Genomic DNA, 21,355 nt, shown 5'->3' with positions numbered 1-21,355 from the left:
CCCCCACCCCCACCCCTTTCTCCTCTTTCTTCTTTGTCTCATAGCTCAAGCTGGCCTTAAATTCCCTGTCCCCTTGCCTCCATCTCTCCAGTGCTAGACTAAGAGGCGTGCCGTCCTTGCCTGTCAACAGGAATTCCAGTTTCTTCATTAAGTCCATGCACCGTCCTTGGTTCAGAGGGGTTTGCTATTTAGCAAACGTGTGTGTGTGGGGGGGGGGTTGCATTACCACACACTGAACGCGCACGGTGGCGCTCAGGTTAAAGCACACGGTTGGCTCTGCTCCCGACAAACAGTCCTGGGACCCAGAGTGTCCTGTAGGAGAGGTTGGGCAGACCGTCATAGCAAGGACAGAAGAACCCAGCTAGAGAACCGGCCCTGGTGGGTGTCAGTGACTTCCAGACTTACTGGGTGTCCCTATGGGCTTCAAGAGTCCACCTGACAGTCACAGGAGGTGGCTTATACCATGAGCAGGATCTGCAGCTACAAAGTGACATTGCAGGAGGCAGAGGAAGAGCTGCTGGAGCCCACTGGCCCCCGGGCGGGGTTGCCAGGAGGGTACTGCCCTATACCGTGTGGGCACAGGGCTGAGTAGGGAGCGGCTGCTTAGGGGAGCCTCGGTTTTGGGCCCGCATTCTTGGCGTGGGTGTGTAATTCTTCCACCCTGGCCATAAAGTGGGGAAAGCAGACAGTAAATAAGCAGCAGGCAAAATTAAAACCAGTAATGAGCCGTATGAATATTGTGGCGTTATAATGCTGGAGACACATTTATTTGGGAGCATCGCGTGCTCTGGGAACACTTAACGGCCTCGTGGCTAGGCGGCCTCATTTTCCTCCAGCGAGCTTCCGCTTCTCGGCCCCGGAGGCTGGCGGCATCCGCACCTGTGCCCAGATGCTTTTATAATGTTTGGCAGGGAGAGGCGGGCACATCACCCAGGAAGGTCGCGGCTCTAAGAGCACCCTTGGTGCCAAAGGCTTGCGGCGCCCTCCACCCACCCAGGGGACACAGATGAAGGAGCAGAGGCCAGGTCCACCCCATGACTATGCACTGTGGACCTCGTCCCCACCCCCAAGGAGACCCTGCACCCAGGTCAGCTGAGTCCCTGTGTAGGAGAAGGGCAGCTTATTTGAACCAGCTCCCCCACCCCGACCCCGTTTTAGCTTCTCCAGCCTGGGGCCAGGCTTTGACCTAGAGCTCTAGGAAATAAGTCAGAGTGAAAAAAGAAAGGGTAACCATGTTGTATTCAGTCCTCAAAGTGGAGGAAGATGGATGGAACCGGATGTCATCATGTTAAATGAAACAAGCCAGGCTCAGGAAGTCACATATGGAAGCAGGGAGGTGACTCCGCAGGCGAAGGCGCCTGCCACCAAGCCTGGCAACATAAACCCCGAGCCCCTGTCCTCACACGGAAGGAGAGAACAGAATGGCCTCTCAGAAACCATCTCCTGACCTGCACACTCCAGCCCGGGCAGTAACAATACTAAAAAATTTAATATCTTTTTTTTTTTTAATTACCGAAGGTAAAGAGGTTATTAGGTAAACCAAAGTTTTCTTCCTATGTTAGAAAATAGATTTAAAATTGAAAGCCGGACACAGGAGTCCATAGGGGACTATTTGGGAAGAAGGGCAGGGCAACAGGAGGAAATTGGGGTGTGCTCAAAGAAAACTGCATGCACAAGTCAAAGTGTCACCATCCAATCTGTTGCCTGGCATAATGAGTAGCACTGATTTTCTAAAATAAAATCAGTTACAGTGAACATAGGCAGGGAGGAAAGAAGGCTATAAAGTTTGAGCCACATAGTTTCTCTTAAACGGCCTTATGAGAAAACTGTTACGAATTAGGAACTTCCTAGAAGCTTGGGCCTCAAGAAGGAGCCTACTACCCCTTAGCAGAAGGGTTGGTGAGTTGGGCAGGCCCTGTGGGGGTCTACGGAGCAGGACTCGTTCGTTAAAGGGTCTGTCATCCAACGCTGGCATCCCGAGAGAGCGGTTCATCAGAAGCCGGCATGGAGGATGCTAAAATGGACCGGGTCTCTGATCCACAGTGTGGGTGGAGGGCTTGAGACGCAGCAGAGTGCCCTGGGAAGGCCCTGTGGCTTTTCTGCGGCGCTGCTGCGGAGGAAAGGCTGGCTGAGCATGCTCGAGTGAGTGACCGCCCGTTAATGTCCAAAAGCTACTCCAGGAACACTGCCTTGACAACATCCAGTCCAACTCGATGGTCCTCAAGCCAGGTCACGGGGTTGCAGAAGCATCCGGTTGAGGAAATGCTACAGAGTTGAATCCTGCTTCTCCAATGCATATTTATGAGTGACACATCCATGCTTGACAAAGGAGGACCGGTTGACATAGCATAATACATTCATGCTTTACATGTGCACTCAGGGCCCACCCTCGGCATTAGCATGTAAAAGTCTGCTGGGGAGGGTTGAATGCGCAGGGGCCCTATTGCCTCCTCCTTTACGGGGGTGGGGGGTGGGGGTGGGGGGAAGGAGGTTGCTGGGAGCAATCCTGAGTCAGCAGGACCTTGGTGTGGCTCCTGCTCTGTGAGTCAAGGCTAATGCTCCTCTGATGAGGGCTGGCTTCAGCTGTGGGAAGAGGAGAGTGGCGCACTGGGAGCAGGAGGACTCAGGCCCAGGGGACGGAGCCCTGAAGGCTGCCAGCCCTGCCCCACCCTCCTCTCTTTGTGCACCAAGCTCTCCTCCTATGCGCTCTCATCACTGTCCTGTCTCAGCATTAGGCTCATGGAGGAGAACCCTGCAGGCTCTGTCTTCCCGGAAGTCTTGATCCACATAGTCCAGAGCAGCAGTGTCTCTTGCAGCTGCCCAGCTGTACCTGTGTCCGAGGGCACACTGGTCGAGCCAACGCAGGCTTCCTTCCTACCCTTGGGACATTGCAAGTTGCCCTGTTCTGTGCCTAACATGCTCTTTGCCAAGATTAGCCACATCTGCCAGAGCACTGTGTGTATGTGTGTGTTGTGTGTGTGGGTATGTGTGTGTGTGTTGTGTGCGTGTGTGGTGTGTGTATGTGTGTGTGGTGTGTGTGTGTATGTGTGTGTGTTGTGTGTGTGTTGTGTGTGTGTGTGTGGTGTGTGCGTGTGTGGTGTGTGTATGTGTGTGTGTGGTGTGGGTGTGTGTGGTGTGGGTGTGTGTGGTGTGTGTGTGTGGTGTGTGTGTGTGTGTGTGTGGTGTGTGTGTGTGTGGTGTGGGTGTGTGTGGTGTGTGCGTGTGTGGTGTGTGTATGTGTGTGTGTGGTGTGGGTGTGTGTGGTGTGTGTATGTGTGTATGTGTGTGTGGTGTGTATGTGTGTGTGTGTGTGTGTGTGTTGGCATGGCAAATGCTTCCGCATGGGTCAGTGGCTGGCTGCGGGCAGTACAGCGGCCTGCAGTAGGGGTGTTTTGTGTACACACCGCGCTCAGCAGCGTTAGGTGCGTCTGGTCTGTGGGAGAGAGTAGCTGCTCTGCTGACTGGGAGCCAAGCTTGGTGATGAACATCAAGAGGGAACTTGTTCTTTTAAGACAAGTACTTGCAGATGCCAGGCTCACTGGCTGCTTCTACCCAGATGGGTCTGGGTCGGAGCCAGGAAGTCCCACAGTTGATAAGTCCAGAAAGGTAGTTAATCAGGAACTAGCTGGCCAAGGCAGATTCCTTGAAGGTCAAGTGTGTGCAAAGGTGACTTGACAGTACGTCGAGGATGCCAGGACTGTTCCCCCCCCCCCGGAATTAGGCAGTTGCCACCGTCTCCCCTGTGACCATGCAGTATGTGGGCGCTGTACTCTCAGACGAGGCCAGTGGGAACCTGTGTCCACATCTGGCCCAGCCATGTGGGGGTACGCAAGCCTCTGAAAGACTCAGACGTTCTGTGGGGATTGCAATGGACTGCCTGCTTCCTGGTTGCTGGGATGAAGTATTTTATGGGACAGACACTGTGTCGACATGTCAGCTTCCAGAACCGGCTGGAAGCATTTGAGGTAAATGAGAAGCAGGGCAAGTAAGTGGGGCTGAACCCCTGGGAACCTCGACTCCAAGGGGACCTTTTTTGTTTGTTTGTTTGGAGTGTGATTTGGGATGCTTGAATATTTCATGGGTTCAGGCAGATGACCGCACGTGTCTGGTTGCTCTTCCTACATCCTAGCATCACATAGGGATGGACCATAAACCAATATCCCGGTTCTTTGGGCCAGCCGTAATCCATTTCATGTGCTTTGCATCCACAACAGATGCCTGGTCTGAAGCGGTGAGAGTCAGCCATCATTCAGACGGCTATTGGACAGTCCTGCGAGGGCTCCCTGTTTCCTCCTCATCCTGAAGAGCTCCTCACCCACCCACACAACAGCCAAAGTGAAGGGCAAAGATGAGACTAACGCATCAGTGGCCCTGCCTGTGCCTCTCCAGTGACTCCCTTGGACATCGGAATCAAATACAGAGCCCAGATCGCCATGAGGCCTCCGTGAAGATGCCTTGTCCTCTTCTCGGGCCTCGTCCACTGGGCTTTGTAGCAACAGTGGGATCCTGACTCCTCTCACTGGTCAAGGTGCCTCCCAATCAATGAGGACATTTGTACTCATCCTGACTTCTGCCTAGAACATTTCTCTCCTCATTAAGCGACATTTTAATACTCAGCCAACAGCTCAAAAATTCCACCCGTTGCAAGGGATTATTCAAAATAGCATATTCTAGTTGTTTTCCTTGCCTTTGTATTATTATTTCTGAAAGGGCACAGGTAATTTTCTTACGTGACTGGGTTGAGGTTTTAACTTTTGGTTTCTGCGACTTCTGTTATAATATAGACTACCTCTTGGCGCTCTTAGATTCGTCTCGTTCACTGCCATAGTCCCAGGACATAGAAAGGTTCTTGGCCAAAGTCACCGATGGACATGTGGGTGCATGAATAGGCGAGTGTGTGGGTAGATAGATAAATGAATAGATGGCTGGCTCACTAAGTAGAGAAATGTATGGGTGGGTGGGAAAACAGGTATGTGTTTGGATAAAGGGTAAACACACAGATGGGCATATGGATTTAAAAAAAAAGTAGGTGTGTCCGAGGATATATTTTGAGTAGGTAACTATAGCTAGATGGACAGGTAGATCAGGGAGTGGGTGGGTGGGTGGGAGGGTAGATAAATGAACAAATGAGTAAGTAGACGGGTGGCTATAGAGATAGGTGGATGAGCAGCTGGATGGATGAGTGGGTAGATGAATAAATGGATGGGTTGACAGATGAACAGAGAGACACATGCACAGGTGGAAGGATGAAATCTGGATGGCTAAGTGGGTAAGTCAGTGGGTGAGTGAGCAGGTTCAAGTCACATAAAAAGAGTTCACGGTCTCAAGGTAGAGGACGCTTCAATAGAGTGTCTTGAGGATGTCAACAAAAATGTCCTAAGATCAGGCCAGGTCTTTGTTCTCCATTTTCTAAGTTTGAGTATGCTTGTTGGGTTTTGAAAAGCTATCCTCACTTGGAGGACTCACCAACTGTGCGCGAACTCATTGAGCTATCCCCGCCTTTTCATTCAGGAAACAGATACTCAGAAGTGAATTCTGGATAGACACATTCCGCTAATGGACCTTTTTTTCCTCAAATAACGTTGTGACAACAACTATGTTTTAATAGACCATATTCTGCTGACTTGAGTGATAATTTGAAAACAAAATGTTTTATGATGAAACGAAACGGCAGACATTTCAGTCTGCATACTTTGTGCCGAAAGGTCACTTAGGGCTAAGGACAGAGTGTGCTGGTAAATTATTCACTTTGACAAACACAATGCAGGACACAGAGCTTCATAGACGATGTTAATTATTATGAGAACGTATTTAGTTCTGAAATGACATTTATCTTCTTTGGTGATGAGCATAATTAAAAGATCTTTGAGGAACCACCCTGAAACGACTCTCTCTGGTCACTCAACACCTTGGCCTTCATCTATAGGCCCTGAACTCCTTCAGGATGTGTAGGGTTGCGCAGCCACCCACCTATGCACCCACTCATCCATCTCTCCACTACACAAGCCCATCCGTCTGTCTACTACCTGTCCATCCACCCATCTGCCTACTCACCCACACGCCAATCCAGTCACTATGTATTAATATATACTTATATATTTAACTACCCATGACCAGTCTATGTACTCACTCCTTGATCTAAATACCCATCCATAAGTCCATCCATCCATCCATCCATCCATCATCCATCCATCCATCCACCTATCATCCATCCATCCACTCACCCATCTACCATCCATTTACCTACCTATCCCCTCACCCACTGAAACTTTTGTTCATCCTATCTATCTATTATCTATCTATCTATCTATCTATCTATCTATCTATCTATCTATCTATCTAATCTATCTACCTACCTGCCTACCTATCCATCCACTCACCCATGTACCTCAGTGGTTAACAGCACTGGCTGCTCTCCCAGAGGCTGGTTTCAGTTCCTAGCATCCCCGTGGTGACTCACAACCATCTGTAAACTCCAGTTCTATGGCATCCAGGTCCCTTTTCAAGCCTCTGGGGACATTGTCTGAATGTGATTGATGCACAGACATAAATGCAGGCAAAACATCCATACACATAAAATAAGATAATAAAAAAAAAAAAAAGAAAGAAAGGTGAAACTAACTTGAATCGTGTATTTGAAGATCTTCCTATATCTGTTTTACAGTTTCAACCTTGAGTCAAGACACAAATATTGCGATAGGCTGCATTTTAAAACCTAAATAGGTGAGACCCACCTCAGGTCTGATCACCCACATCCCAACTGTTCAGCGTTCACCTGTCAGCAGTGGCTACCATGTCCAGGTAGCCATTTAGGCAGCCACTAGGTAGGTCTACAGACCTAGGCTGTAAGAATCTGCCATGTGATAGTTTCTGAATAGCAGGAGAGACTTTACTCTTAATACCCACCAGTCCATGTGAGCAGAATAAAAACAGACTGAAAGGAGAATCCCAGCTACCTTCTATCAGGCCTCAAGCTGATTAATTCAGGTTGAAGGCTACAGAATGGCCCCTTCAGTTCCTCAAAATGCTAAACGAAGTGGAAAGATGTTGAAAACAATGTTTTTTGAATTACGCATTTGATCCCATTTTGCCTCTTTTCAAAGATGATTTCCTGGATCCTGATAAAAGTTGATGTCTCCTGTATATTAAAGATCATATTCAATACGGGGCGAATGAATTCAATTAGGCTGGATTGTATTGATTACGATCAGTCCTGCTTTGGCTCTGGGTCCCTCTGATTTCTATAGGCAGGTCCTAGATTTTAGAACCCGGGAGGCCTCCTGTCTCCTGTTTATTTTTATTGGTGACATTTGTTGGTTGAGGAGGCTGTTCACCAGGGAGCCTACCTGGGGTCCACTTCACTTCTCTATCATTAGAGCAAAAGCGCTTCAAGGAAATCTGGGAGGTGCAACTATACCCCCAAGTAACCATCCCCTCGGTTGTATGCAGAGAGCTATATTCTCCTGAGACTTTCCTCTGGTTACAAGTCTCACCCCAGCAGGCCATAGCGCTGGGAAGACACATCTTAGAACCCGTCCAGACTTACGGAGACTCGGAGCAATTGAGCACATCCCCGAAGTTGCGCTGTGTCTCCCAGATGCAGAGCGCCGGGTCCAGGCAGCACAGGCAGGGACCGGATGAGGGTCTGTCTCAAGAGAGTCCAATGAGGGGGTTGGGCAAGCAAGGCCGGAAGTACAAGTAGAGTGATACCCAAGATTCTGTGTAGCCCATCCCTGTAGTTTCTCAACCGCGTCAGAGGACGTTCTTTAGGGTGGCTTTCTATGGGGATGGTGTTAGGATTCTGCGTCAGTCAGCCTACCTGTGACGTCACTGCTCACCTGCCACAAGGGCGTGGCCTTACCCTCCATGTGGCTCTATCTCTCCTCTCTATCTCTCCTCTCTCTACCTCTCTCCTCTCCCGATTTCTCACTCTACATCTCCTCTCTATCTTTTTCTCTACCCCTCCTCTCTCTGGGGTACCCCTTCCCCCTTTCCTTCTCCCCCCATGATCAATTAATAAACTCTGTATAACACAATATCTGCCCGGTACCTTCTATCTATCGTTATTTTAGTTATTAAATATAAAAGATGAGACAGTGTGATCTTAAGCAGCCCCATCTGTTGTGAGCCTTGAGAAATGAGCAGTGTCTAAGCACCTGCCTTGTCGGACTGGGGACGGGGGGGGGCGGGGGGTGTGGGCAGAAAAGGTGCGGTGCCTAACATGCCCTTCCCTTGCTAAGTGTTGATCGCGTGGTCCTTAGGTGGCCAGGCAGGCAGCGGTCTCATGGATGGGCACAGACTGCAGATGATGGAGAGGCGTTGGAAGCAGATGGTGGCTAGCAAAGTCCTAACTTCAGGCTCTTGTTCTCTCTAACAGGAGGTCTGAGGAGCTGCCCTGGGGGAGGGGCCTGGGACCAACACCCGAGATGGGGTGTGGCTTCCAGAGGATCTAGCTTAGAGCTGGTTTGTGTAACCAGAGGGCTGCTTGTGTTTCATGCATGGTGAGTTATGGTCCATAAAACAAAAGAAAAGAAAAGAAAACAAGACAAAACAATAACAACAACAACAACAAAAAAAAAAACAAAAAACAAAAAATAAAACAAAACAAAAACCTCTTAAAATATGCATGGCTTCTCATTTCATCTTTTTATGTGTTCCTTCTCTTTGTGGTCACAGTCATTGTCACCACTATCACCCTAAAGCTTGTCCGGGAAAGGCCTGAGCTTGGTGCAGAAGGATCTTTCACTGTTCTGCCAAGAGGATGGTGGGTGGGTGCGGCGTAGGTACGTGAGCCAGCAGACACAACTCAATAGTGCCTTCATATTTACACCGTCTCTTCCCTTTCCTTTATCTTGGCCATCAAAAGCTTGAGGACATTTAAAAAGCACAGGGGACATTATGCATAAACTACCACCTCAGGCAGCTGCAGATAGAATTCATGGACAGGTTCCTCCAAGGGAGGGCCAAAGCACACCCATCCTGGACTTCTGGGCTGTCGTCTCTGGCCTCATCTGTCTTTCTGACTGTAAAAATTAAACACATGCATAGAAGGCCTTGGACAGCAGAGTTATGGCGGATATAAAGTGCTTGACAGCAGATAAACTTGCCAGGCCCACAGTGGAACATCCGATGGGGTGGTGGGTGGTTCCAGATAGGTGGGGTGGGTGTGGAAGTAGATGGACAGGCTGGTGGCAGAGGGCAGAGGAAACAGGGGTGCTGCCGAACGGCGGGGGGGGGGGGGGCAGCCTTGTGGGGAGGCTTCTCCTGACCCGAGAGAGTTTTTAGGAGCTGGCCTTTTCCTCCTCCGAGGCCTCCTGAGGCCTTCTCAGCACTCCTTGCAGGAGGCCCTCAGCAAGGAGAGGCCTCCAATCCAGAGGTAGCTGCGGGGCTAAAGAAGGGGGGGCAGGGCGCGGGGATTTCATCCCTCCCCACCCCCATCCCCCCCACCCCCCGGCCAGGAACAGGCAAGGTATCAGATTACACAGCCACAAAGTGTCCCTGACCAGTGAGTGTGAGAAACGTCTCTGCCATCGGATCTGCTACTCCCAGCCCTTGCAAAATGCAGACACGGGATGGATGGAGAAATTGTCTGGATAAGGAGGCCGCAGAGACATCCCCAGAGGTGCCAGCGACTGTAACCAGGGATCTGTAAAGCTGGCTTCTCCACCAGTCTGTGGCCTCTGCAGCTGCCGCTGGGCTCAGGCACAGGAGGCCCTGTAGGGACACCTTGGGAGAGGCCTGAGCCAACTGGGCCTGGGAGTCTGGCCTCACACACGAGCCTGGCATGCTTGTGTGCTGGGGGCTGGACCTTCCCTGTCCTAAGAGACTCATCAGTGGAGCTTGCCAGGACATCTGGGCAGCAGGAGGGACAGAGTCCCCTCAGTGCCTCAAGGGGCTGCAGGCTGCAGGCCAGGCCTCTCAGCTCTGTAGCAAAGAGAGAGAGAGAGGTGGGGGGAGAGAAAGGGAGCGAGTGGGTGGGGAGGAGGGCGAGGGAGAGAAGCTCAGAGACAGCAATTTCTGCTGTGAGGGTTGGGGGGGCGGAAGGGAGTACACAGCATGAGGTAGAGGCTGCAGGCACCAAACTGGGGAGCCAAGAGAAGTGAGGGAGTGAGGTCATGTGATTATGTCCTTCCTGTTTCACTCGCAGGATTGTGTGCACCAGCCTGTCTGTCCCAGCTCCACAGAGGTCACCTACAGGCACTAGCCCAGATACCATGCACATGCCATTTCTTTGTTGTTGTTGATGTTGTTTGTGTTTCTTTGAGACGAGGTCTCCTGTTGCCCAAGCTAGACCCCAGCTTGAGCCCCTCCTGGGCTCTTCTGTCCAGGCGGCAGATGGAACAGTCTCATTCCTGAGAGTCAATGCTGCTATTTGTCTGAGTCTTGGGCTGAAAGGCGGAGAAGGCGTGGAGGGCCACCAAAGCCTGCCTGCCGTACCCCAGTACCCCATTTGCTGTTTCACTCACCTTCCTCTTGTTGGGAATATGAAAGGCATCCCAGGATGGGCAAGTACAACAGGAGCTGGTGGGGGGACTGGAAGCTGAAAGGGAAGACTCCTTAGACCTGTCACCCCTCTGAACCCAGATAAGTAGATGCTTTGTTTCTAAGGTTTGGGTTGGCTGGGTGTGGTGTCTCACTCCTTCGATTCCAGCCTTTGGGAGGTTGAGGCAGGAGGATCCTAAGTTCCAAGCCAGCTTGGACTGTGCAGGGAGAACTTTCCATATGAAAGACAGAAGGATGATAGATAGATAGATAGATAGTTTTGGGCCTCAGTTTAGTTAATTTTACAAAAATCTCAAGTAATACGATAGGAGAAACTAAATACTATTGGGTTCCTTTTCTAATTAAAAAATGTTTTTCATGTACTATATTTTGGCCATGTCTGCCCCCTCAACTCCTTCTAGATCCTGCCTACCTTCCTGCTCACCCAGTTTTGTGTTCTTTCTTTGTGTGTCTCTGTCCATGTCTGTTTAAAAAAAAATCCCCTCAAAATGAAAATCAAAACAAATACAAAAATCAGTAAGACAAAAAACAAACAAAAAAAATCACACACACACACACACACACACACACACACACACACACACACATACAGAATGGGAGGGCAGATTCTAAGAGCCAGAGTTGGCAGGTGACTCAGAGGAAACAGTGCCTTCCGTACCCAACAGGGCTGATTTACACAGGAGCTCACAATGACACCACACATGACACCTGCGTAGATCCAAGTCAGACGAAGGTTCCAGAACTGAGACGAGGAAACAGATACGGATGTCTTAACCCTAAGGAAGAAGCTATTTGCAATGAATACCTGCTGACAAAAATCAGTTTTCTTCTGTGGGGTGTCAGTGAGTATATCATAACCACACTCCAGGGCCCAGGAGCAGTTACTCAACACAACCCAAACTTGATGCTGTTGGATCCTTAATAAGGCTGGGCCAGCCGCTGCTGAAGCCTTCCCGCTATGAATCTCCCCAATAGCCTAAGGGGTAACAGACACTTTATATCCTTTCCAGATGGGAACTGCTATTAGTCAGAGCCCCCTGGAGAAAAAGAATCGATAGCATATATATGCACATATCTATGAATTCATACACACGAATGTGAATCATCCATGGGAACTGACTCATGAGCTTTGGAGGCCAAGAAGTCCCCACCATGTACCAACTGCAAGTTGATGAACACTCAGAGTCCCAACAGGAGAGCTCCAGGCAGGGGCGTGGCAGAGGCAGCTTCAGAGTCAGGAGATCCCAGAACCTGGGGATCTGATACCCAAGAGAAAGAGAAGGTGAGTGTCCTAGCTGCAGAACGAAAAGAGTCTGAAGAGAATATCTCCGGCTCCTTCTCCCTCTCCTCATCCTCCCCTTCACCGTCTCGCTGTCCCCCTCTCCTTCCCCCTTCCCCCTCCCCTCCTCTTCCTTCCCCCTTCCCAGTCTCCTACCCCTCATCCCTGCCCTCCTCCTCTCCCTCCTCCCCCTGCTCCTCCTTATCCTCCTCCTCCCCCTTACCCCTCTCCTTCCCCTCCCCTCCCCTTCCTCCCTGTCCTCCTCCTCCTCTCCCTTTACACCTCTCTCCCCCATGTCCTCATCCTTTTTTTTTTTTTTTCAGTGTAGGAAATGGAACCTACTTGCATAAACCAGGCAAGGAGGGACTCCCTGAAGGGCTGAGCCGTGCTGCTCTGATGACAAGCAGACCTGCAAGGCTTGTTGTTGTCCTGGGCTCAATGGCTTCATGACGAGTGTTGCCATCTCGTCTCTAGCAGATCTCACTTCCTCTCCGGTTTCATCTCATGTTATGTTTCTCAATGGTACAGGCCGTTATTGCTTCTCTTGGCTCTGATCCTGGAACCTAGAAGCGATCTTATATAACACAGTGAGGTGGCTGCTCACACACCCGCCCTCCCTCTGCCTTAGGGCCCTGGTGGTTGCTCTTACTTTGGTATCAATTTGAAGACAAGAGAACCAGGCCTATTACTGATAAAAAAAAAAAAAAAAAAAAAAAAAAAAAAAAAAAAAAAAAAAAAAAAAGCTCAGTGCATATGGAAGTAACTATAGGAATGAGGGTGGGGGCCACAGAAGCTAGAAAAACAACCTTGCATGGATTCTTTTCTCCTTTCCCTCCCTTTCTCTTCTTCCCTCTTGAGACAGAATCTCACTACGTAGCCTTGACTGGCCTGAAACTCACTAGGTAGGCCAGGCTACCCTCAGACTCATAGAGTATTGGCTTGCCTCGGCCTCTGAAGGACTAGGACCAATGGTGGGGGTGCACTACCATGGCTGGCTTCTCCTATGTTTTTTAAGATCTATTTTAGTGTGTGTGTGTGTGTGTGTGTGTGTGTGTGTGTGTGTGTGTATGTGTGTGTGTGTGTGTGTGTATGTGTGTGTGTGTGTGTATGTGTGTATGTGTGTGTGTGTGTATGTGAGATGTGTGATGTGTGTACCAGTGGAAGCCAGAAGGGGGCGTTGCATCTCCTGGAACAAAGTTACAGGCTGTGAGTCACCTGACGTGAGGGCTGTGAACTGAACTTGGGTCCTTCATCCTTCTAGGGCCTGCATTTCTCTGTTTTAGTGTGTGTGAGTGTGTGTACATGTGTGTGTGCCTGGATTTCCCTGCTTGCCCACAAACAGTGGCCTCTCCCAGGCCCCCTCTGAGAGGCATCACCTGCTTCCGGCGTGCACAAAAAGGCTCGGGTGAATCAAGTGTCCAGGGGATATGGGCTCAGGTGGTTTTCCTCTTCCCAGATGCAGCAGGTGGCATGGCCGCTCCTTCCCTGAGTCCAGCAAACGCACCTCAACATTTAAAGCAGAGAACACAGTGCCCAGGGGCCGATTTTCCCACAGGGCTCTGGTTGTACAACTGGGAACGTCAGGGGCAGATGAACTTAACCTTCATTTGTATGTTTACTTTATATCAGAAAGACCCCAGTGTCTGTGTGTGTGTGTGTGTGTCTGTGTGTGTGTGTGTGTGTCTGTGTGTGTGTATGAGTGTGTGTATGAGTGTGTATGCATGTGTCTGTGTGTCTGTGTGTGTATGTGTGTATGAGTGCGTGTGTGTATGAGTGTGTGTGCATGTGTGTATGAGTGTGTATGTCTGTGTGCATGTGTGTATGAGTGTGGGTGTGAGTGTGTGTGCATGTGTGTATTCCTGTGTATGTATGAGTGTATATGTCTGTGTGTGTATGTGTCTGTGTGTATGAGTGTGTATGTATGAGTGTGTGCATGTGTGTGTCTCTGTGTATGTATGTACGTATGAGTGTGTATGTATGAGTGTGTGTGCGTGTGTATGCGTGTGTGTGCCTGTGTGTGTATGAATGTGTATGTCTGTGTGTCTGTGTGTCTGAGTGTGTGTGCATGTATATATACCTGTGTGTGTATGAGTGTATATGAGTGTGTATGTCTCTGGGTATGTGTGTATGAGTGTGTGTGTATATATCTGTGTGTGTATGTGTCTGTGTGTATGAGTGTGTATGAATGAGTGTGTGCATGTGTGTACATGTGTGTGCATGTGGATGAGTGTGTGCGTGTGTGTGTATGTGTGTGTATGAGTGCGTGCATGTGTGTGTGTGTGTATCCATACTCATTCCACCAATATCATGGAGGAAGACAAGCCTACCTGCCCTTGCCTTAGGGGAGTGATGATCGGGGACCGGCAAGCTTGCCCTCCAGCCACAGCCTTCCGTGTTTACCAGGGAGGTTCATGCCACGTGGCCAAGATGTGTCTGGCTTTAATGACTGATGTTTATTGAGAAGACACCATCCTTGACTGTCTGTGGGACAAAAGAATTCAGAATTCCTTAGGAAGGCTACTGGCACTGGGTATGCTGGCTACTACAGGCTAATACCTTTCTTCACTGTCTTGTCTCTGCCCCCATCCCCCAGGGTTTCCCGCAGGAAGGGTTGCCTCCCCCATCCATTGTGTATTGGAGGAAAATAAATACTAAGAATTCTACTAAGCAGACCACCAGGGTACCGCAGCCCACTCCTCACTTCCGAGCTGACTTCTCACTGACATTTGCCCACCCAGCTCTGACCTTTGCAGGACCAGTTTTACCCGACAAAGGTCTTGGCCACTGCGTACTTCGTGACCCATCTACTTGACAAAACCCCCCTCTGAATTTTATGGCTGTAAATATTTGTGAAAGCAGAAGACTCCCGAAGGCTTGGATGGAGGGGGGATTGAGACTCTGGGTACGCTGATGACATCACGTCCTCAGCTGTGTATCCGGCTTGCAATAGCCCCCAGCTGTCCCCGCGGCTACAGATGTTCAGCGTTATGTTAAGCCATGTTACAGCTGTGTTAAGCCTTCTTGGTCTGCCCAGAGTTGGACACCCACAGAGGGCTCATCTGCCCTGGGCAAGCAGGAGGTGATTTAAAATGACATGGACGAGAGAGAGAGCACCCTTTATTTCAGTAGTTATATGTTTACGTTTGTCACTATCTCTTAGAAGGGGACATGAAGAGTGTCAGGGGCTACCCCAGGAAGAACTAGCATCCTCATCGAAGGGCCATTGCTGTCTGTCCCATATCACGCAGCCTTGAGGTCTGTGGCCTCAGTCTCACTGTCCTTGTCGGGTGAATGTGCAGAGCACACAACCCTGATGCCCATTGCTTTAGGAGCCTCTGAGCAAACACGGCAGGCTAGTGTCTAGAGGTCCGCCTTTCTGCTGCTGCTATTTTGTGAGTTAGAGTTCACTCAAGGCTCTGAGCTCTGTCGAGTGCCCACTCTGTGCCTGCCACTTTCTATTAGGGGTGGTACTTTTCTGTCACCTTGATAAGATGCTTCGGGAAATCTACCTGAGAGGAGGAGAGGTTCACTTTGATTGACAGTTCAGACATTTCAGGCTGCCTGTACTGAGATGCTGTATCTTGCCCGAATGGGTCACATCATGGTGGCCAGGAAGTATATGACAGGAAGAGGAGGGATGGCCCAGGATACCATAGACATGTCCTCCAATGACCTCAATTCCCTTTGCCTTGGGGACACCTAGCCTAACTCATGCAACAAGTGCTGAGACCGCAGCACATTAACCCTACTCCAGCCAGTGGAAGACCAGCATTCCCTACATATTAGAATTAAAAAAACAAACAAAACAAAACAAAACAAAAAACTGATAGATCAGGAGTCCACGATCTTCAGTTCTCCATACCAAGCTGACTCGGAGTAAAAATGAAAGACACACAAGCCCCAACTACCTCTGCATACTTAATTAAATACATATGTAATTGATGCCCTAAAAAGTGCGGATTTAGTCCCAAGCCAGCCTTCTGTTTTCATATTGTTTATAGAGAGAACACATGAGCACGTCTTTCGGCCCCTCACCTGCATCCTGAAACAGCACATTTTATGAGCGGAGCTTTTTTTTTTTTTTTTTTTTTTTTTTTTTTTTTTTTTTTTTAACGAGACAGGGTCTCTTTGTGTTAGCCTTGACTGTCCTGGACCCACTTTGTAGGCCAGGCTGACCTCGAACTCACAGCGATCCGCCTGCCTCTGCCTCCCGAGTGCTGGGATTATAGGCCCAGCTGAGCAGCGCTTTTTATAAAGAAACAGAGAAGCACTGTCTCAGACTTTTGGCCACGTGTCTTAGTCACTGTCTAGTGCCGCGAGGAGACACCATGACTAAGGTAAGCTATTAAAAAAAAAAAAAGCATTTAACCGGGGGCTTGCTTACAGTCTCAGAGGCTCATCGCGACGCTCGTGGCACGGAGCATGCGTGGTAGGTGGGCATGCGCCTGGAGCGTTAGCTGAGAGCTTCCCCCTTATGCACAAGCAAAGGAGTGAGAGAGTGACTGGCTCTGGTGTGGGCTTCGGAAACATCAAAACCCACCCCCCAGCAACACAACTTCCTCCTAACAAGGCCGTACCTACAAATCCTTCCCCCAAACAGTTCTACCAACTGGGGACCAATCATTCAAATATACGAGCCTGTTCTCATCCAAGCTACCGCACCACCTTTTCCTTTCTCTCCCCTCCGCGCGCACGTGGAGATTTTATAGTGAAAGTAGACGGCGTCTGAGAATGGAAGCAAGGTTACAGGGTAAACGGAGACTCTCGGGGAACTGGGCTGGCAAAGCTATGTTTATAATAAGATGGCATGTGTTCGTCTTTTCGTTTGGCTCCAAACCTGAGCCCAAGTGCAAGTTCTTGCGCCTCTGTGTTCTTTGTTGCTTTTTGTGCGTACAAAGAGCAAAAGGTGGATTGCTGGAGCACACACAGACAGTGGAATAATAATCACCTTTAAGAGAAGAAACCTGTGCTACACAGAACAGAGTGGATAAACAGAGTGGATGAACAGAGTGGATAAATCACACGATGCTGAGTAACTTATGTCAATCACAAAAAGATTCATGAAAAAAAAAAACACCTCAACAGTGTGATGGTCAGCCTTAGTTGCTAATTGGATTGGACTGAGAAACGCCTTAAATATTAGTAAGGTACACACATGGGTGTGTCCATGGGGTGTTGGTTTCCGAGTGGATGAGCTCATAAGGACTCTGCTGCAATGAGAGGGCTAACCTAGTGAAGGGACTTCAATTTGAAGAGTCTGTTGGGAATTTGTGGCACCGTAGAAGGTGGGGCGTGGTGGGAGCATGTCCTTAGGGGGCCACATCTTGCCCTGGCCTGCTCCCGTTTCACCCTTGGCTTCCCGGTTATCTATAAGGTAAAGAGACTCCCGCACTACGCGTGCCTACAGCCCGTAATATTCTTTCCTAATACACGAGGTTGAACAGCCATGAATGGAAGCTATAACCCCGCCTCTCTTAAGTTGTTTCTGCCAGGGCACAGGGGTGAGACCGTGTGACTGTCACAGAATGAATGGAAGCTATAACCCCGCCTCTCTTAAGTTGTTTCTGCCAGGGCACAGGGGTGAGACCGTGTGACTGTCACAGAATGCGCCTGCCCAAGTGACAGTATTAACCTTTTCTAAATCTCAGCCTTTGAGGGGCTGGAGAGAGGGCTCAGTGGTGAAGATGACGCCACTCTTGTAGAGGTTCCGAGTTCTGTTCCCAGCATCCACGGCAGGTGGTTCACCGGCGCGGGGTGGGGGTGGGGGTGGGGCGTCTGCGATTCCAGCTTCAAGGGATACAACACCCTCTTCCGGCCACTATGGGAACTGCACCCACATGCCATATACATACATTTTCCCCCAAAAATCTCTAAAAATAAATCTCCACCTTCAAGGTTGTCCCTTTCAGACATTCTGATATAATAAAGGTTAGGTGTAAACTTCTTCTGCTTGGGTCAGTCTCATGAATCCCCAGAGACACCCGAGTCTCTTGAGTGACCTCTGAAATTTCAAGCTGGGGCTCACTGCCTTTCCAAAGAAGAGCGCCCTTTTTTATATTAAATAACAGCTGACAAACTCCGGGTGCTCAGACTTGACTGCTTGGCAGACGTGATCTGGAAAATGAACAAATTAATTCTGTCACTTCCAAGAAAATAACTGACAATGTTTGTTGCCAATGATAAAATTCAAGCATTCAAGAATTTTGAAGGGAAAGAAGAGAAAAAAAAAAATACTTGTATGAGAGACCGTGTGCTTGATGGCTTCCCAACACTTGGAGAAAGCAATGAATGCAATCTTTGGGGGTTGTATAATGCATTATGACAACTCTGGAAGAGCTGAGCATCTCATAAGATGTATTTGTCAAGAAACGAACCCGAGATGTCACAGAACTATCCAAGGGGCTGTGTATTCCATTCACCACTATGCCAGAGTGCTGACTTTTAATACCACAGACTGGGCTGGAGAGATGGCTCAGAGGTTGAGAGCACTGACTGCTCCTCCGGAGGTCCTGAGTTTAATTCCCAGCAACCACATGGTGGCTCACAACCACCTATAATGTGATCTGGTGCCCTCTTCTGGCGCACAGGTGTACGTGCAGCCAGAACACCGTATACACAATAATAAATAAATAAATCTAACACCACTGACTACAAATGTTCACCACTTTTCGGGGTCCAGGCTGCAATGAACTCCAGAGAAGCCACTGGCCGTTGAGTTTGGCTGAAGCAGCAAAGGCAAACATGCAGAATGGCCGACGAAGGCTGTCAATGTGCTTGGCTTCCACTGTGTTGAAGGACACCACACGCGCCGAGAAACTGGAGACGGAACGCATGCGTGCTAAGTCAGAGCTTCAGAAAGAGGAACAAGGCTTCATTCTTGCTAGCAGCTTCTTGAACATACTGGTGTGTGCCATGAAAGGGCTCTAGATGTGTAAATCTTTTTGTTTTCGAGACAAGGTCTCTCTGTGTAGCCTCGGCTGTCCTGGAACTCACTCCGTAGACCAGGCTGGCCTCGAACTCACAGAGATCCGCCTGCCTCTGCCTCCCCGAGTCCTGGGATTACCGGTGTTCGCCACTGCACCCTGACCAGATGAATAAATCTTAAGTGAGTAGGCTAGAGTTTTCCTCACCTCTGCTTTCCTGCTCAGCAAACACGCTTACCATCCTCAACGACTGGCATTTGTTTTACGTTTTAATTCTAAGTTTTTGAGAATTTCACATGACTACACCGTCTTTACATCATTTCTACCTCTCCGATTCCTTTCTCCCCTGTCCTCTATATCCCCACGACCCTTCTGGTATTCATGATTCCTTTTCTAATTATTATCATATATATTTATAGAATCTACTGAGTGCAATTCATGTCTACACACACACTCACACACACACATGAATGCATGTGCACACACACACGTGTATAAATCTATTGAGTTCAATCATATGGCCAATATGTATGTGTGTTAGGGCTGGCCACCTAGGTTTATGGAAACTGTAAGGTTTCTGGTCCTTAAATAACTTCATTTTCCCACTCTCTGCAGCCATTGGCTGTTTGTAGCTCTCCATCTAGGGGTGGGGCCTTATAAACTTTGCCCCACCCATGTTGACGGATGGCACGGCCTTGTGCAGGAAGCCATATTGTTGAGGTCTCACGTGTACAGCAGCATCTCCTCCATGTTCAGAAGGTCCGATCCCTCAGCCACTGTTACCTGTGCCCTAATGTGCAAGGCTCCCTCAGTACTAAGTGTGGTTACATTACAGAGATTCTCCCCCCACCCCCATGGCACGGGGCACTCCATCGTCACTTATCCTCCGCTTGCTAGCCAGTGGTGGATCTCTGGGCCGGTCTCCATCTGGTGCCGAAGGCAGTGTCTCCGGTGAGGTGTGAGGGCTACATTTACTCAAAACGTGTGCCCATGTGGCTCTCGGCTTGGTGAGTGGCTGCCACTATTGCATCGCTTGACAGCTGCTAATCCCGGAACAGAGACGCTGGCCTTCTCACCAGAGCAGCACAAGGGATTTCTAAGTAAGAGCTCCCACATTCATGTCCCACCCGAAGACCAGGATTTCTGGGGACCAGATCGTGCATGCCCGGACACTTTCGTAAGGCTTCCCTGGGTGTGAGGTGTCCAGTCAAGCCTCTGAAGTGGGTCTAGAAACCATGCCTTCGAGCCGAGGAGACCTGGCTTCCTCCGTGCAGATGGAGCAGAGCTGAGCAAAAACTGGTGCCTGTCCTCCGTGCCAGCTCCTGTTTGGGTCCTCATCCTTTATTGGTTTAATACACGGCTAGAAGGAGGGTAGGCGTGGGATGCACATTCCATGGGAGATGCCGGCGGCGGCTTCTCGTGGCACTTCTTCTCTCTGCTTCAAATTAGCAGTCGAGATGCCTGTGGAGCATGGGTATGCTGTTTATCTTCTGGGTAGCGCCATCCGTCGTACCAGCTGTTGGCTTGAAAACCTACTCCACAGCTCACTGAAGACAAACCAGCACCCCAGCTGCCTGCCTCAGAACCATGAATGCCATGGGCACAGTGAAAGGCAAGGAGTGTGGGGCTGGGGTGACCGGAGGAGCTTTGTACTCCAGGGCCAGCCAGCAGGCACAGTCTGGATAGCTTGAGGTCGCGGTGCTGAGAGGAGGGCGGGGGGGGGGTGGGGGGAAAGGCCCTCCGATGGTGATGCCCTGCTTTCAGCTATAGGTTATGAGTCTCCACTGCGCTCGGACACCTTATTGCTGGATGCTATTCTGGGCCATTGGCCTAAAAGCCTCAGAAGCAACAGAGGGGGGAAAAATAGGCTGGCCTAGTTCCTTGTGAGTCATAAGCATCAAGTCCATTCATTTTGACCCACCCACTGGCTGGGATGGCACAGTGTGCAGATGGGGAGGGCACGTCATCATCCTGCCTTCAGTACAGAGCAGATGACGGACGAGATGGATTTGCAAAGCCGGGTGCCGCGCGGCGCGTGTTACTCCGCCCTTCTCCTGGGGTGGGAATTTGGTAGAGGTAGCGTTTTTTGTTTGTTTTTTTTTTCTTTCTTTCTTGAGCACCCCATCTGGGCCATCTTGGACCTCTCTCCTCTGACTTGTTCAGTAGCTTGGGACGGCGTTAACGTTCCTTTGTCCTATTAATTGAGCATGAGCAATGGCTCTGGGGTTGATAAATGCAAAGCCCACTTCCTCCCCTTAAATATGGAGTTCTTCTCGCTGCGTCTCTTCCATCATGGTCACCGTCCTCGGCAACCCCAGCGCCGCACCAGAGAGAGGAGGCGCAGCAGGTGCATCTACCCAACGCGCCTCCCGGCACTCCAACCCCTTCTCCGGGACTCAGCTAGCACATGAGCGAGAGAGCTGACCAGGCGAAGAGGGCAAGAAGAGCCTGGACCGAGCGAGCAGGGTCCTCCTCCTCCTCCTCCTCGGGCCAACCCCATAGATTTCATATTCAGATATACCACGCGTTCCGATCCCTGCGACTGTAGTTACAAACCTCATATTTGAGAGTCTTTTTATGGGTCACTTAGGATAAAGTACTCGTACATTGGGCAAGTGCTTGGCTAGCGGGTTTTTCCATGCATCAGAAG

Source organism: Acomys russatus, chromosome 19, assembly GCF_903995435.1.
Source record: "Acomys russatus chromosome 19, mAcoRus1.1, whole genome shotgun sequence".
In the NCBI taxonomy this organism is placed as follows: Eukaryota; Metazoa; Chordata; class Mammalia; order Rodentia; family Muridae; genus Acomys; species Acomys russatus.
The sequence above is the reverse complement of the archived record's forward strand: the minus strand, read 5'-3'. Positions refer to the sequence as shown.